The 16,261-nt window shown below is 50.3% G+C and overlaps 1 protein-coding gene across 3 annotated transcripts in view; it reads left to right on the top strand.

Moving 5' to 3' along the window:
• The window catches only part of ATXN7L1 (ataxin 7 like 1), a 227,482-nt gene that overhangs the window by 155,348 nt on the left and 55,873 nt on the right, over positions 1 to 16,261 (top strand). Inside the window, exon 1 of one of the 3 annotated variants that reach the window (XM_028158808.2) lies at positions 78 to 124. The exons of the other annotated variants lie outside the window; for them this stretch is intronic. The gene's annotated coding sequence lies outside the window, so the exon portion shown is untranslated. Of the gene's footprint in view, positions 1 to 77; positions 125 to 16,261 lie in introns of those variants that run through there. 3 annotated transcript variants of the gene reach the window in all.

The following is a 16,261-nucleotide window of genomic DNA, read 5'->3' as shown; positions in this document are numbered from 1 at the left end:
TTTTTTTTTTTTTTTTTTTTTTTTTGTGACGGCATCCGTGCTCATGTGGATCGCTTCAGGTTCCAAAAGTACAACATGTTTACAGCCGTCGTAGAATCAGATTAAGTTGGCAGCCTGAGTCTCTGTAAGTGGTTTTAGTTTACGTTTCTTCTTCTCACAGGATGTTTTGCATAATCTTGCTGATCCTGGGTTATTTATAGGCCTTTTTCGGAAGGGAAACAAAAACAAAACAAACAAAAAATACACGGGGATGCGTGAGTTTTCTGCTCCGACGGTGGAGAGTGAAATGCGCGCCTGCGGTCGGACAAACGGCCGCGCCCGCGCAGCGGGGCTCTCCGAACTCCTGGGAGCGGGGCATCGGAGGACGCGCCCGAGCGCGGGCCGCGGCCGCCCGTGTCCGATACCCCGCGGAGGGAGTCCGTGGTCTTAGGGCGCGTTGTTTTCCTCGGGTCGGTCGCCAACGGAGTGAAATGAAAGTGACGATGCCATTTCCCCTGGGGGTGGGTGCAGGGATGGGGTGTCGTTCCAAACGGCCAAGTGCGGGGGGGGGGGGGGGGGGGGCGGGGGTTGCGATGGTGCTTTGGGCCAACCCGCGGGAGCGGTGTTCGCGGGCGCCCCCAGCCCGCCCCGCAGCGGGTTGGCGGGACTCAGCCTGGGGGAGGGGCGCAGGAAGGCTTGAGAGCCGCAGGAAGTTAGTGGGCGCTCAAGTTTGCCCTCGCCTAAATGGCAGTGATACTCAGGTGTTTATAACATTTTGTTTTAAAAAAATAATCAACTGCAAAATGGCATACCGTGCCGGCTGGTGCATTCTGTTTGACGTCCTGGCCTGGCCTAGGAACTCTGGGTGCCCGGTGAGTGTTTGAATGAGAACCGGAGCGGGGCACGTTTGAAATCACTAAGCCAGAATCAGCGCTCTGTGAAAGGCTTTCCCATAATATTTACTAGAACAGTTGGCTGAAGATCGCTCCGCTTTGCCCACTGAATGACTGTGTAATTAAATCAGCCCTTGACAGCTACCTTGAGCACCTCCCCTCTCTGTGTCGGCAGCTCGTGGAATTTGCATGGGTAAGTGGCGCGTTCATCAGCGTAATGAGCGTGGAGTCCCAGTGTAATGGTCCAGGAGAACGCCGTAAATGAGACACTTCATTGTGCCCGGGGCGAAATGTTTTAAACCAAACACATCGAAATGGGGGTAGAAAAAACGCTAAAGCGTAGGGACTCTGGGCGGCTTGAAAGGCCTTCGAAGTGGGGAGCTTGCTCTGGGCCAGGTCTTGGGTCCCTCACCCCCAGCATCACCGACTGGCACACACAAATGAAAATGGAGAGTTGAAACGGAAATTTCCAAGGTAGTAAATGTGACCATTAGGCCGAGGCTTGGCGGAGTTATAACTGCTGAGTGCTGCCAAGAGCAGATTTCTTTTTCTCCATGTTTCTCTCATCTATGAAAGCAGTGGGGCTTGGGGGATTTTACTGGGGCGGCGGCGGGGGGCCTGGGGGGGGGTGCTGTTTTTGCAGTCTCCTCTGACCTTGCTTACACAGAATAATGATCAGGCTGCCTTGCTTTCCAGAGCATGCACGGTGCTTTCTCGTGCTAGCCTCACCGAGCTGGGGAAGGACAAGGCTAGCCCTTTGGTCCCAGGAGGAAAGGCTTGGCTTGGCTAAGCTTGCATAGTGGAGCCGGGGAGCTTGAACTCAGGACCACATTATCCATCAGATCTTCGCTGCTCATTGCCCCATCCAAACTGGGTGAACTGGCTGCACTACAGAGATCTCATAGTCTTTGTTCTCATTTGATTCGAATCTGCCCCGTGGAACCGATCCACTTCCCCTTTCCTCCTCCAGGGGATCAGGTTGGGATAGAATTTGAGACCCCTCCCCCCACCTCCCCACCCTTTGAAGGCCTCAGGTTTGAGGTGTGTGTTGGTTTGTGTGTATCTTGCCTAGCAGGGATCATGGGGGCTCTCATCCCACTGTGTAAATAACCTCAAAGTGAATGAAGAGATGTGAAGGGACCCTTTAGGCCTTTATGTGGGGAGTTGGAGAGGGATGGCTGTGAATACTGAAAGGTTTCCCAGCCATCCTGCCCTGGGGCTTTTGCATTTGAATTGGCCAAACCCGCCCACCCTGCTATCCTTGGGAAAGTAAAGGCGACGCCATTTGCCAGCCTGTCAGTTCTGTCTAGTAGAGCATGTCACTCCTCCCAGCCCTGCACACATCAGCCTGACAATACCTTTCAAACACCCTCCTTTCTTGCTTTGATTTCCCTCCTACCCCAGCCCCCCCCCCCCCCCACCCAAGCACCACCACCCCCAGCCAGGAGAGAGCTTAATGACATATCTATTGTTAGATTGATCTCTGAGTCCCGCCTACTCGTGTGTCTGGACCCCTTAGCAGCAGTGAGCGTTTGTGGGTTCCTCTCCTCTCGTGGCCCCCCGGGAAAGTGGTTCTGTCTGCCCCATACTCTCTGGGAAGCCCGGGGTCTATCGAAGTCTGAGAGTCGGAGGGAGGACCCATGCATCCAGGCAGAACCTGGAATTTGGGTGGATTCCTGGTGAAAAGCAGCGTTGGGCCAGAGGGTCTGATTCAGTTTGTCAAACCTGTGAATGTGCTGGTGGCTACCTCGCTGCCAGTTAGCCCACTCACCCCCATGATCCTCTCTTTTTCTGGAAGGATAACAATGACAAATAGATTCATCACAACCCACAAAGGTAGGAGGCCAAAAAAGAAAGTAAGCTGATAGAAGTTGGTTTCTCCCAGGCTGTGCCTTAGGTCAAGCTGTTTCAGACCAACTACCTCAGCCTCAGGCCTCCAGGGTGGACAGGATTTGCCAGATGTCAAGAATCAGGAGACTGCCCCCCACCTTGTCCTTGCTACCATTTGCCATTGACCTGGCACACCCCAAACCAAGGAGGAAGATGCATTCAATCTCTGATATGTTGGAGGTTTAGGAGTCCCTTGTCCTCTGCCCTCCATACTACACTTTTTCTCCCTTATCCAGTGAACCTGAACAGTTTCTAGGTAAACCAATTATATTAATTTGCCCGGGCTTTCAAACACCACAGACTAAGAGGCTTAAAGAACTGAAATTAATTTTCTTACAATTCTGGAGGCCGGAAGTCCAAGGTCAAGGTACCGGCAGGGTTGGTTTCTCCTGAGGCCTCTCTCCTTGGCTTGCAGACGGCTGTCTTCTTGCTGCCTCTTCATATGGTTATCCCTCTATGTGCACATACCCCTAGAGTCTCATACTCTTCTTATAAGATCACTAGTCATATTGGGTTAGGGCCCCACCCTAACTGGCCTCATTTTGACTTAATCATCTCTTTAAAAACCTTATTTCAAATACAGTTACATTCTGAGGTCCTGAGGATTGGGACTTCAACATATGGATTTGGGGTGGGGGGTTCGGAATGCAGCCCATGACACCAGTCAGCTAAGCCTGGTCCTGCTTCAGCTCTGCAGGACCAGCATCAGAACACTGCGGTAACCACCAAGGTATAGAGACTCGTCTGTGACTCATTCCTGCACATGTGAGTGTGTAGAACCAGGCACCGTCTCTGTGTGGGTGCATCGTCAGGGAAATGCAGCAGGAGAAAGACAGGAATATGTTCAAATGTCACAAGAAGTCACCAGTGGCTATGAAAGCCTGGGTTAGCTTCCATGCGTCCTGTGATGATTTTTAGGTGACTTCAGCAGCCACCTTTCTTGAGGGAGACTAGTGTAGGGGTAGGGTGAGTGAGAGAGTAGCTTGCAGACCATGAGCTCCAAAAGTCACCTGACAGAAATTGGTGCCTTCCCTCTGGGCCTCTTCCTCCCAGTGGCTTTCTGAGCAAACTCCCTGATCTGTGAATAGATTCATTGGCATGATCCTCTCAGTGTCTTGCCAATAGTTATATGTAGATATATATTTAAAATCTGCCCTCAGCATTCATCGCTCCTGGAAGTTGGGAAACCAACCTTACATGGACTAGGCGAGGAGAATTTAGCCAGTTATTGCCTCACATTTCCACTGCTGCTCTTTTCCCAGGAGGATATAGTAGGCCATGCCAGTTCTCTCCCCGCTCTTCCCCTCCTATGGGACATCGTGACCCTGAGATGCTAGGGACCTGCAGGCTGGCCTCTTTGTAAACCCCCACCCCCAACCTTGTCTCAGTGAAGACCATTTCTTTCCTGAAGTAAACATCCTCAGCTGAGATAAGAACAGGGTTTCTGGGACCTGCCCTGGGAATGTCCAAGCCGAAAGCCTGGTGTTCGTAGAAACTGCCATTCAGGATAGTTCAGGTCAAGCCATGTGGGAGCTAAAAGCTACCCTCCCAGCCCTTCATTACCTGCCAGATCTCTGCTGCAGATTACTCAGGTCCTGGTCTCCACAAGGTGACAATGGAGCGACAAGGTGTTCCTCCTACAGGCTAGCAGAGACTCCATTACCCTTCATAAGCCGGCCTGGGTGTTGGTCTGAGATGAGAGAGAAGGAGATTGCTGCTGGAAGAGGAGATCCGAGATCTGTTCCATTGCAGCAGTCCGGCTGTTCTGTGCTGAAAGACTGCCTTCTGGCAGCCTGTGTGCATCTATAGGTTCTTCCTTGGCTTAACAGGCAGGTTTCTACCAATGGAAAGGGTACCTTTGAGAGATTTATAGCAGTAATAATCACAACACTCTTCGTTTATGTTTGCTTAGCCTGACTCAACTGTTAAACCTCTGTTACATGCCTGATCTCATTGGCTTCTCCCTATAGCCCTGGAAGGGCAGGAACTGCTAACCTCAGAGCATGGAAATTCTGGAAGGATTTTCAGGATTCAGACTCCAGCTCTTGGATGCCAGTGCTCCTTCTATTGATTTCAGCTGCCTGATGGCTATATTTAGATGCCAATAAGAAGGGTAGTTTGTCTGGGAATTGGAAAAAGAGGTCTTTTTCCTATTTTACTTGTTGTCAGTTATAAAGGCAACATCTGGTTGCTCGCTGTGTGCAGGGCCCTGCTCCAAGAGCTTCACCCTTGGTCTTTTCATCCACTGTCAGAGGGCGGCTATTGTTAGCCTCATTTGTCTGTTGTCCATGAGATTCTTATCAGGGAAGATGAAGAAATGTAGGTCAAGTGATACACCTGACTGGCAGGTGACTTGGTAGAGTTACACCTCAAGTGTGCAGTTCACAAGTCACTGTCACGCTGGGGGATGTGTCAAGTTGCATACTTGACCCTGTCCTCTTCCACATTATAAATAAGGATTTGGAAGGAGACCTGCCCTGGGAATGTCCAGGCTTGTCAACTTTTCAGGTGGTAGATTTGGGAGGGAGAATGGTTACGTTAATGGGTCGGGGGTCCAAAAAGATCTCAACAGGCTGGAACTGTGGACTCACTCCAACAAGATGACATTTTTAAAGGGTACCTGGGGATACGCAGCTTGGCAGCAACGTATATGAAATAAGACAGGAGTGATGCAGCTACCAGAAATAAAATGTTCAGGCTGGTTCTTCAGCTGCATTTATAGGAGAATAATATCCAAAACCATGAGGAGCTGCACAGCCCCCGTCTGTAATGTTCTCCCTTCTGAGTTCCATGGCTTAGGAAGGACAGTGGGAGCTAAAGAGGACCCAGGGGTCAGGAGGAATAGTGAAAATGACATTTTGTGAGGAATGGTTTTAGAAAACATCTGGGGATATTTAGCCTGGAGAATGATTTCAAGGAACAGATACTTGGCAAGGTGCCCTATGGAAGGGGCACTGGACTGGTTCAGGGCGACACCTTAGGGCAGAAACGGGACTAATGTGCAGGCATTATTGAGCAGCTCCGGGTAGGGAAGAACTGTCACCTGGTGTGCACTCGGAAAGCTCCATCCAGTCAGGGACCTGCAGTGGAGAAGCCAGGCTGGGCGGCCGCTTGTCCCCAGTGCTGAGGTGGTGACCACAGCCCCCCGGAAAGGGGCTGACAGGGGTTAGCAGAGCGTGATTACCTGTGGGGTGTCTTGCCTGTTGGGAATCTGTTACTCTGTACCATTTTAGGGTCTAAGACCTGGGTCCCTTTGATGGAAGTAATTCCGTCATTGGAATGGCAATTCCTTTGGTGAAAATGACCGCTATATCAGGCATGAGAGGGCTGCCAGAGGGGAGCTGTGCCTCAGTGTCACATTTGTAAATAGCGCGGCCTGCGTGCACATGTGTGTGCACGTGTGCGTGTGTGTGCATTTTTGGCAAATAACACTTTTCCATGAACCTGAATTGGCCATGTGTAAGAACTGCTATGCTGCCCTGGCCAGTGTGGCTCAGTTGTGGAGCGTTAACCTGTGCACCAAAAGGTAGCTGGTTCAATGCTGGGTCAGAGCACATATCCAGGTTGAGCATTCTAATCAATGTTTCTGTCTTCTGTTCTCTCTCTCTCTCAAGTCAATTAAGAAAAAAAAAAAAAAAAAAGAACTGCAGTGTTGGAGTCCCTGCCTGCCCTGTCCTGATGGCCACCTTCATTACCTTAACTTAAAAATTACCTCCTTTAAGTGATTCCAAGAAGGGCCTTTAAGGTAATTTTCAGTTACCCTGAAACTGATGGTTCTGTTTGTGGATTGTCCTGGCCCTTGTATTCTGCAGGGCTTTTTATTATTATTATTGAGGTGAAATCCACTTAACATAAAATTAACAGTTTTAAAGCGAACAATTCGGTGGCATTGAGTACATTCACAATGTTGTGCAACCACTACTAGTACTTCTATCTAGTTCCAGATGTTTCATCACTTTAAATAAAACTTCATACCCATTAAGCAGTTATTTCCCCTTCTGTCTTCCCCCAGTCCCTGGCAGCCACCAATCTGTTTTCAATCTCAGTGGATTTACCTATTCTGGACAGTCATCTGGATAATTAATATAATACATGACCTCTTTCTGGCTTCTTTCATTTGCCTAGTGTTTTCTAGATTCTTCCAGTTGTAGCATGTATTAGCACTATATTTCTTTTTATGGCTGAATAATATTCCTGTATGTGTATATACCACAATTTGTTTATTCATTCATCCATTGATGGGCATTTAGGTTGTTTCCATCTTTTAATTATTGCAAATGGTGCTTTTATGAACCTTCATATACAAGGATTTGTTTGAGTACCTGTTTTCCGTTCTTTGGGGTATATATCTCATAGTAGAATTGTTGGATCATTTGGTAATCCTATGTTTAATATTTTGAGGAACCCCGACGGTGCCCAGGGGTTCCAATTTCCATTTCATTTTGTTTTGTTTTGATCTATAGCCATCCTAGTAGGTATACAGTGATAGGTATCTGATTGTGATTTTGATTTGCATCTCCCTAGTAACTAAAAATGTTGATCATCTTTTCATATGCTTGTTGGCTGTATGCATATCTTCTTTGGGGAAATACCTGTTGAAGTCCTTTGCCCATTTTTTTTAACGGGGTTGAGCCTGCCTGTTTCTGTATTTAGGATTAAGGTTCTAAACTTCCTGCTCTTCAGATGCTAGAGCAGTGTAAATATTGCATCTTTTGAGCTTAAGCCACCTGTTTGCTGAGAACTTAGGCCACTTATTACCTTGGCACCTGCGATGAAGAGAGAGAACCGGGTGAAAGAGGCAGGGCAGAGTGCTCCAGGAGGATCCATGGCCTCTGAGAGAGCTGGCCCACGGCAACTGTGCAAATCTCTGTCCTCCCGGTCATCCTGGAACTCAGAAGACAGATTCTAGGAAAACTATTTACATTTCTCTGGAAAGACTCGGGCTCCTGGGCCACGGGGCCTGCCCTTTCACCTGTGCTTTTTTCTAAGTATTGCAACATCCAGCAGGCCTCCTCTTGCTTCTGAGGTGAGGAAGTGTGCCCACGAGCTCTTGACCTGCTGGCCTAGGGTCTGGACGACAAGGCTCACAGCCTTACCCTCAGGTAAAGCTGCAAAGGACCGGGAAAGGAGGGCTGGATGCTCCTTCCAGTGGGGCTGGGTCAGGTGGGTGGTCAGGTCACTCCCCCCTCGTTCTCACTGACTCCATTCCAAAGAAATGGAATTTTACAAACCAGTTCTGCTATGCCAACCAGCACAGCCCCCTCAAAATCAATCAAAAACTGATGAATTCTTCATTCTGGGGGGGAAAAAACGCTCTGCAAGAGGGGAAGAGGAAGCCAAGAACCTAGAGGCTCAATGTCATGGTCTCCTGGATAATTCTCCCATGGGAGACTCCCTCCCTCTGGCTTTGGTTAACATGTTCAGCTGCTGACAGGATGGTTCCAACCTGAGCCCGCCTCACCACGAGACTTAGGCACTGCCTAGCTTGTGTGGCATGGTTCAAAATGATGCTACCTCTCCCCAAAGTAAGAAATGCTCCTTAAAAGCCATACTTGTGGGTCTTGGAAACTTTTATCTCTTAACGGTTTGTTTTTATTTTTCCTTATTAAAAGGCATATCCTCAGCCCTGGCCGGTGTGCTCAGTGGTTAGAGAGATGGCCCGCACACCGAAGGGTCGCAGGTTCGATTCCTGGTCAAGGGCACGTATCTGGGTTGTAGTTTCGAACCCTGATACCAGTCAAGGTGCATGCGGGAAGCAACCAATCCATTTGTCTCTCTCACATCAATGCTCTCCCCACACACACACTCCTTTCCACTCTCTCTAAAAAAAAAAAAAAATCAATGAAAAAAACATCCTCAGGTGAGGATTAACAAAACAAAACCAAAAAAAAAAAAAAAAGGCATATACTCCTTAGCCAGCCAGGGTCAACTAAAGATTTATCAGGTAATAGCCAGATTTTACAAAGAAATATTGGATGAAGCACAGGAGAGATCCTAGTAGAAGATAAAATTGCCCAAAACACACTCTACCACGAGGGTGTTGTTGTTTTTTAATGAGTTGAAATTTACATAACAAAATTAATCATTTTAAAGCATGCAGTTCAGTGGCACTGAGTCCATTCATAATGTTGTGCAACCATCACCTCTACATAGTTCAAAAACATTGTCATCACCCCCAGAAGAGACCCTAGACCAAGTAAGCAGTTACTCCCCACACCCTTCTTCCCCAGCCCCTGGTAATCACTAATCTGCTTTCTGGATATTTCATGTCAATGGAATTGTACAACATGTGACCTTTTGTGAACTATTGTTGTTTTGAAACACCCCACCCCCACTCCCCTGCAATCTACTGTCCTTTGCCAGGATCAGGGCATCAACTTCTGAAATATCCAGAATGAATGAAAATTCCCTGCATAAATTAATAGTTCAAATGTCCCACGAAAATGAAAACTCCCTGCATGAATTGATAGCTTAAATGTCCCACAAAAGTATTTTTCCATCTTTATAATGATGTCTCTACTCTCTCGGAAGCAGAGTGCTAGGCATTGCTGGGGACTCTGCTCATCAGGATCCGCAGGCCCCGAGGGAAGGGGAGAGGAAAGCCCTGAGGCTCTGCAGGCTGCGGGGCACCAGGTGGGGCGACAGCAGCTCCAGGAGCGGGGCCAGCAGCTCGCACGTGGCCCTCACACTGTGGGGCTGTAGGAAGGCCCGGCCCTTCCCCAGCAGGGACTGTTCAGATCAGCCGTCAGCCCCAGAGGAGCCCGCTGCCTCTGACCACACCTTGTGTGTGCAGTTCAGGAAACCCCAAGTTCGTCTGCCAAATTCAGGATACAACCCTGACTGTTCCGGGCTTTTCTTTCTGCCTTTCCCTAATCGCATCTGGGCGTGCTCTCTTAAAGGGGAAGTGGTGCGTTCTGACTGGCCAGGGCCCTCCGCCAGAAGCCAGGAAACGTCTCCCACAAGTCGCATTGCCCAGCGTGTCACAGGCTCAGCCTCCTTATCCTAACGGCAAGGCTGCCTCCCCGGGATGTGTAAGTGTGAGCACAGGGCACGTTGGCCACAGAGGACGTGTGGGGCTGGGCCCAGGTCACAGGATAGAGAGCCTGGCAGGCGGAGCGTGCTGTCAGCCGAGGACCCAGTTAGCGAGCCTGAGCGTTAGCAGAGCCGGTGCTCCGGGCTGTGGGCTGGCGAGGCGTGGAGTGGGGAGATTTGCTGCCTCAGAAAGAGGTCAGGAGTAGGAGGCTGGGTTGGGGACCAGTCTATTTTGGACAGCCCTTCTGGAGGCACATGCCTCGGGGCCTGGGCAGGAATGGAGTGGAAAATTTTGTAGCACACCTGTCCTAGCACCGGGAAGCCAGCGGGAGTGAACCTCACCAACGTGTCACCCCCACTTCTCTGCCTTTACGTGCAGCTCCCAACGATAGGCATTTTTCTCTTTGGCAGTTATTTGTCTTTGTCGTTTGTAAATGTGGTTTGTGTTAGGAAATGTTGCGGGTCTCTTTTACTCCAACTTTAAAATTGCTTGAAACCAGTGACCCGTGTTTTTCCTTCTGTCCTATTCTTGGATGGCGCTGAGTCCAGTGTGTGCGCACAGTGGGCCCTGAGTAAACCGTGGTGGCCGGCCCGCTGACGGGCTGGTTGGCGCCGCAGGGTGATTGGCAGTGTACCCGGCCTGGCTTCTAGCTCGGGTTTAGTTTCCTGCGTGCTCACGGAGAAGTTAAGGGGAAAGCTCACACACGCTCACGCACACACGTGGCCAGTTACTAACCCAATGCCACAGTGAGGGACTGGTGGGAAGACAGACCCTTGCTGTATCTTAGACGCCTTTCTGCCCTCGATTTTTTTGTTTGCATGGTGGTGATAGTTGCCCTTAAGTCATGTAAAAAGCTTTTTGTTTTCACCCAAATAATTCAGACCTTCTGCTCCTGAAGAAGAGGTCAGAGGGCAGCAGAAGGAGGCTAGAGAGGGGCTGGGGGAGAGAGGGGAAGTGTGTCTCTGTTGGCATATATTGACAGGGCACAACCACACCCTATTTCAAGACAACTTCCTGTTTGCCACTGCCAACTGCCACTCCAAGGAGAACAGAAATGGTTCCGTTATTAGTGGCTGCTGTGGGACCCCGGCAGGCTGTGGGTGAGCGGTTCTGGGGGGCGCTGGGAGCTGTGCAGTGAGTTGAGGTTTTGCTCCTTCCGTTGCGGGAGATGATGGTCCTGCACCCTGGAACCCGGAGGCCGAGACGCGGTGGCCTCTCCTTGCTCAGACTGTGTTCCTTAGACTGTGCTCCAGGAGGATTCTGGTAAATGGGCTAGTCTGCATGCAGGGAAGGGAGAAGGCCGAGAACCGCCCACTTCGGACAGCTACTGCTTGTGTTTTGTTTCAATGTGAACATTGTCATGTATCAGGGGAGCTTATGTGAGTTGGCACCGCGGTAGCCAGCGTCCATGTGTCATCAATCCTCACGACACTCGTCTCTTCAATAGTGAACATAGTGAGTGTGTCTATAGGAGCGAGACCCTGGGCTAAATGCCAGGATAAAAGGCTGAGCAAGAGGGCTCCTGAGGAGGGCTCAGGGGCAGGGGCCTAGCCCAGTACCCCGACGGTCACGGGTGATGTGCGCTGAGATGGGGCCCTCGGTGTGCTGTCGGGGCACCTTCCCACGCGTAACCCTGTGATATAGGCATTATTGTTGCCATTGGGGTAGACAAGGAGACTGGGGCTCGTGGGGTTAAGTTATTTGCCCAAGTCACAGAGCTAATGAGTGACAAAGCTGGGATTTGAGCCCAGATCTTTCTGATTGCAGAGACAGAAGTGTTGGGTCCATATTGCCGGTGACTCACAAAGCTGGTGCAGAGCATGAGAATCCCCTCAGGACCTTTTTTAAAAATACAGGTTTGGGGGCCCTGGCCCTGCTGTGCCAGGGGTGAGGAGCGCTCTGCTGAACCAGGAGGCCCCCGAGGTGTAAGCGAGGCCTGGGTGCTTCCTCTGCCTCCTGCAGCAGGACCCGCCCTCCCTTCCTGGAGGTGTGGCAGGGCATGCCTGTGCCAGGGACAGGGCTTTGTGATGTGCTTAACCCAGGCCCTTGGGTGAAGGCCACTGATGATGCTCGCCTCACGGCAGTATTGGGAAGAGTCAGTCTATCTTCTCCCCAAAGATCCCTCAGACTGTGCCTCCGGCTTCGAGAAACTTCAGTTGCTGCTGCACCTGTCCCTTTGGTGCCCCTGGGGCCAGGATGATGTCAGCTGTGCCATCTTCAGGTAGAATTCAGCAGCTCATCCTAAAACTGGAAGCCACGACTTTTCGCCCAGGGTAGTGATAGTTGTTTTAATGTACGTTTTCATGTATCAGGGGAGCTTATGTGATGGCTCCTATGTTGAAACGCGTGTGACTTGGGTGTGTTGGGCGGTGGTGATGGGCGGCCACTCTGATGGAGAAGTTCCATCCAGTGGAACTTGTCAACCCCTCCACTCCATGTGGCTCCAGACACATGGGAACAGCGGGGGCCATAAAGGCCTCATGGTAACAGGATTGCAGAGTCCCCCAGACCAGGAGGGCTGTTCCCTGGCCTCAGATCCTTCAGGCAGCAACTGGCCTCCTGCAGGGAGCCTGTTCTCCACCACTCAGGGTGGCCAGCCCAGAATCTGGGGAGTGTCTCCCCGCTCTGGGGGAACCCTCTGCAATGACAGCGTCTATCTTGTCACCACGTTATAGCTCAGCGCCTGGCGCATGGTCAGTGCCAAGGAAATGAGTGAATGAATGAGATTTGACTTCAACACATGTTTTCTCTCCTTCCTACCTTTGTATTTGCACTTGTTTTCTCCCCTTTGACCTCTGGTTAAGCATATGTTAGTGTTTTTGTTGTTTGTTTGTTTGTTTGAAATCTTTTTATTGTGTGGACTTAAAAAGCTTTCACAGAAACAAAGCCTATTAAGCAATTCATCCTATAGGCTTCCCTTTTTTTCATCTAAATACATTATATATCAATATACATATATATATAATATATGTCTTCAATGTTTTATGTTTTTATAAAGTAATGATTTTTGTGACATTCTTAGTTTTCTTGTGGATTTGGATTTTCATCTATCAGGGGAGCTTATATGAAGTGTCTACTGAGAGTTGGCACCGTGGTAGCCACCATCCATGTGTCATCAATCCTCACAACACTCACTTCTTCAACAGTGGACACAGTGAGACCCTGGGCTAAATGCCAGGGATAAAAGACTGAACAAGACACCTGCCCTGGACATTTCCTTAAATTTGAGATAACCCTCATACCTGTCATTTTCAGTTATTTTATTTAAAATCATTTGGGTTTGATTTTGGTGTGTTTTACTATTGTAAACAGTGCTGCTGAAAATACCTTTGAACTTTTGGGGGGGCGGGAGGGAAGGGGAGGAGCAGGGCCGGTGATATTTCCTTGAGGTCTGTTTTCCAGACTAAAAGAACCAAATCACCCAATCAAAGGCTGTAAGTGTGTTTTCGTTCCTGTTTATAATCACCAGGTTGCTCTCCAGAGGCCTGTCATTCCTTTAAGTGCCCCCAGCGGGGTGGACAGGGGCTTGTTCCCCCATAGGTCTGTGTTTGCTGTGTGGTTTGTTTCTTTTCCTTTGAGCTAGGGTGGGTGTCTAGTGAGGTCATCCTCAGGGGCTGATGGCAATATTTCGGGGCCCTGGAAATCCTACCTGGGACTCCCCAAACCCTACCCAGTGGTCGTTGGTGCCCCAAATTTGTGCCCTAGTATAAATAACCGATACAAGAGTGGGTGCGAGGTAGAACGCTGCTCCAAGGGGGAGAGATAGGGAGGATACCACGTTCTTGAACTTCCAAGTTGTGTTCTGGGCCAGCTCTGAAAATGGGGAGTGCTTTGTCAGGAATCATCCTAGAGGTTGTGTTGCTGAAGTGCAGAGGGAAGAGGACATCCCAGCAGTGTGGCATGGTGGAGCGGGTACTGGCTCCAGGGCCAGGCAGGCCTGGGCTCTCCTCCCAGCTGCTGAGGTCTGCATGACCTTGTCTTGTTTCATGACCTTTCTGAGCTTTAATTTCCCATCTATAATAAGGAACTAACAGTACCCACGTGTGGAGTTTGTTGGATAGATGACGTGAGCTGGCACACAGTAGGCGCGCAAGAAATGCTGCTTCTCACCCTGGCTGTCATGGCTCAGTTGGTTGGCGTATCATCCCATTCACCAAAACGTCTCAGGTTCAATTCCTGGTCAGGGCACATACCTAGGTTGTGGGTTTGATCCTCGTCAGGGCGCTTATAGGAGGCGGCCGATCTCTCTCTCTCTCTCTCTCTCTCTCTCTCTCTCTCTCTCTCTCTCTCTCTCTCTCTCTCTCCCCTCTCCCCGCCCCCTCTCTAAAAACCAGTGAATATGTCCTCGGGTGAGGATTTAAAAAAAAGAAATGCTGCTTCTCTTCCTGACCACACACAGTGACCCCATCACCCAGAAACCAACCCAGAGCCTGGGGGATTTAAGGTCTGAACGTGTGAGCCACCGGCCCACTCTGGCATTTGTCACCGTGCCCGGGGCAGTGCGTGCTGCCTGGCAGTGGGTGGGAGTGAGAGAGGAAAAGAAGACCCAGTAGAAGAGTAGAAGCTAATTGGTGACAGGCACCATGCTGTCAGGAAAGCCCCTCCGCCCCCACCCCGTCCCCAGCCACACAGGCCCTGGTATCTTTTAAAGAGGCACTCACTCCAGCCTAAGGGGGGGAGGGGGTGTGCTCCAGACAAGCTCACAAGCGCTCCTGGCACATGAACTGCTTGGCATGCTCTGCCTGCCACTCACGGCCTGCACAGCCACTTGACTTCCCTGTGTCTTCATTTCCTCCCCTGCTGAGGAAGGCCGATTCAACATCCCTCTTCTGACCACCGTGGCACTGTATTTAGTGCCTCACTACAGTTGTGGCAAGTGAGACCACAAGCTCAGATCCTGGCCCCCTGCCCCTCCACTTCATAGCCTTGTGGCTTCGGGCAAGTCTCTCAAAGGCAGTTGGCCTCAGTTTCCATAGCTGTAAATTGGGGATAGACCTGCCTTACCAAGTGCTTCCTGCCCGGTTCCCCTTGCTGAGGCCTGTGCTCTGCCCCTCACCCTCCAGCTGCAGTTACTTTGGGGAGGAGGTCCTTGAAACTCCCAAGTTGTCCTTTATGGAAAGCATCCTGACTGCAGCTCCTAACGCAGATGGAATTCATTGATAAAACAGGACCTGGCTAATGATTTGCCAGGTACCTGCCCTCGGAGGTGGAGGCTGAAGGAGACTTGGCGCTGTCAAATGAGAAAGGCAGGTGCTAGTCTGAGCCCAGAGTGAGCTCGCACCCCATGGGGGCCACAAGGGACTGTGGTGCTCTAAGTGTCGGGAGGGGGTTGGCCCCTTAAAAACCATGTTGGGAAATTTCCAACAAGTTCTTTCTAAAACCGGTACAGGACGCCACATGGGTGCTGGGGGCCAGCTCGTTCACGAGGCGTCTGTGCCGAGGTTCGCAAGGCAGGACGTTGGTGCTGTGTGAAAATATCTCAGTGAGTTAGCACGGGGAGATGACAGGGCTCTGGATTTTTTTTTTATATATATTTTTATTGATTTTTCAGAGAGGAAGAGAGAGGGATAGAGAGTTAGAAACATCGATGAGAGAGAAACATCGATCAGCTGCCTCTTGCACACCCCCCACTGGGGATGTGCCCGCAACCAAGGTACATGCCCTTGACCGGAATCGAACCTGGGACCTTTCAGTCCGCAGGCCAACGCTCTATCCACTGAGCCAAATCGGTTTCGGCAGGGCTCTGGATTTTGACTAAAATAGTCTGAGAACCTGGTGGATTTTACCTGCAGAGAGTAAGGGGAGAGAATTGTGGAGACACCAGGGTTCCCTGCGCTTAACAGAGATGTCTAGAATTCTGAGAGTCGAGGTCTCCAAGCGCCCGCTCAACTGGTCTCCAGGATTGTGCCCTGCAGGGACACAGGGACTGTTAAGGTGCCTATGGGGAAGCGTGGTCTTAGGACAGCCAGCTGCTGAGGCGTGGTCTGGACCTCCTGTGGTGGAAGTGTGAAAAACTAAAAGGATTTGGCTTTGTATTTCTTTGGTCCTGGTCCCGAACACTTTGGACTTGAGGCCTCGGGCTGTGGCATGGGGTTGCTGATTGGTACCTAAAAGCTGCCCCAACACCTGGTTTCTTTCCTCTCCCGCGGGGAGTCAGGTGCCCTGCTGGAATGCCCAATCACAGGAGGGGGCATCGGGCGCTCCCAGGTGGTTCCCATCCGCTGCAGCACCTTCTGGCATTTCACAGTGGTAGAGCTTAGAGTTAAGACCACGGGCTGTAAAGACGTGCCCAGATCTGATGTTTCCTAGTTCCCGACCCTGGGCAACTCAGACCTCTGAGCCTCAGTTTCCTCGGCTGTAGAACAGAGATATTGCAGGAACTAAATGCTTTAAGGTAAATCAAGTGTTCAGTAGTCTTAATAAATAGGAAAGTCTTAATAAATTATTATTTCTATTGGCCAAAGGA

This window comes from Eptesicus fuscus, chromosome 14, assembly GCF_027574615.1.
Source record: "Eptesicus fuscus isolate TK198812 chromosome 14, DD_ASM_mEF_20220401, whole genome shotgun sequence".
In the NCBI taxonomy this organism is placed as follows: domain Eukaryota; kingdom Metazoa; phylum Chordata; class Mammalia; order Chiroptera; family Vespertilionidae; genus Eptesicus; species Eptesicus fuscus.
The sequence above is the reverse complement of the archived record's forward strand: the minus strand, read 5'-3'. Positions and strand labels throughout refer to the sequence as shown.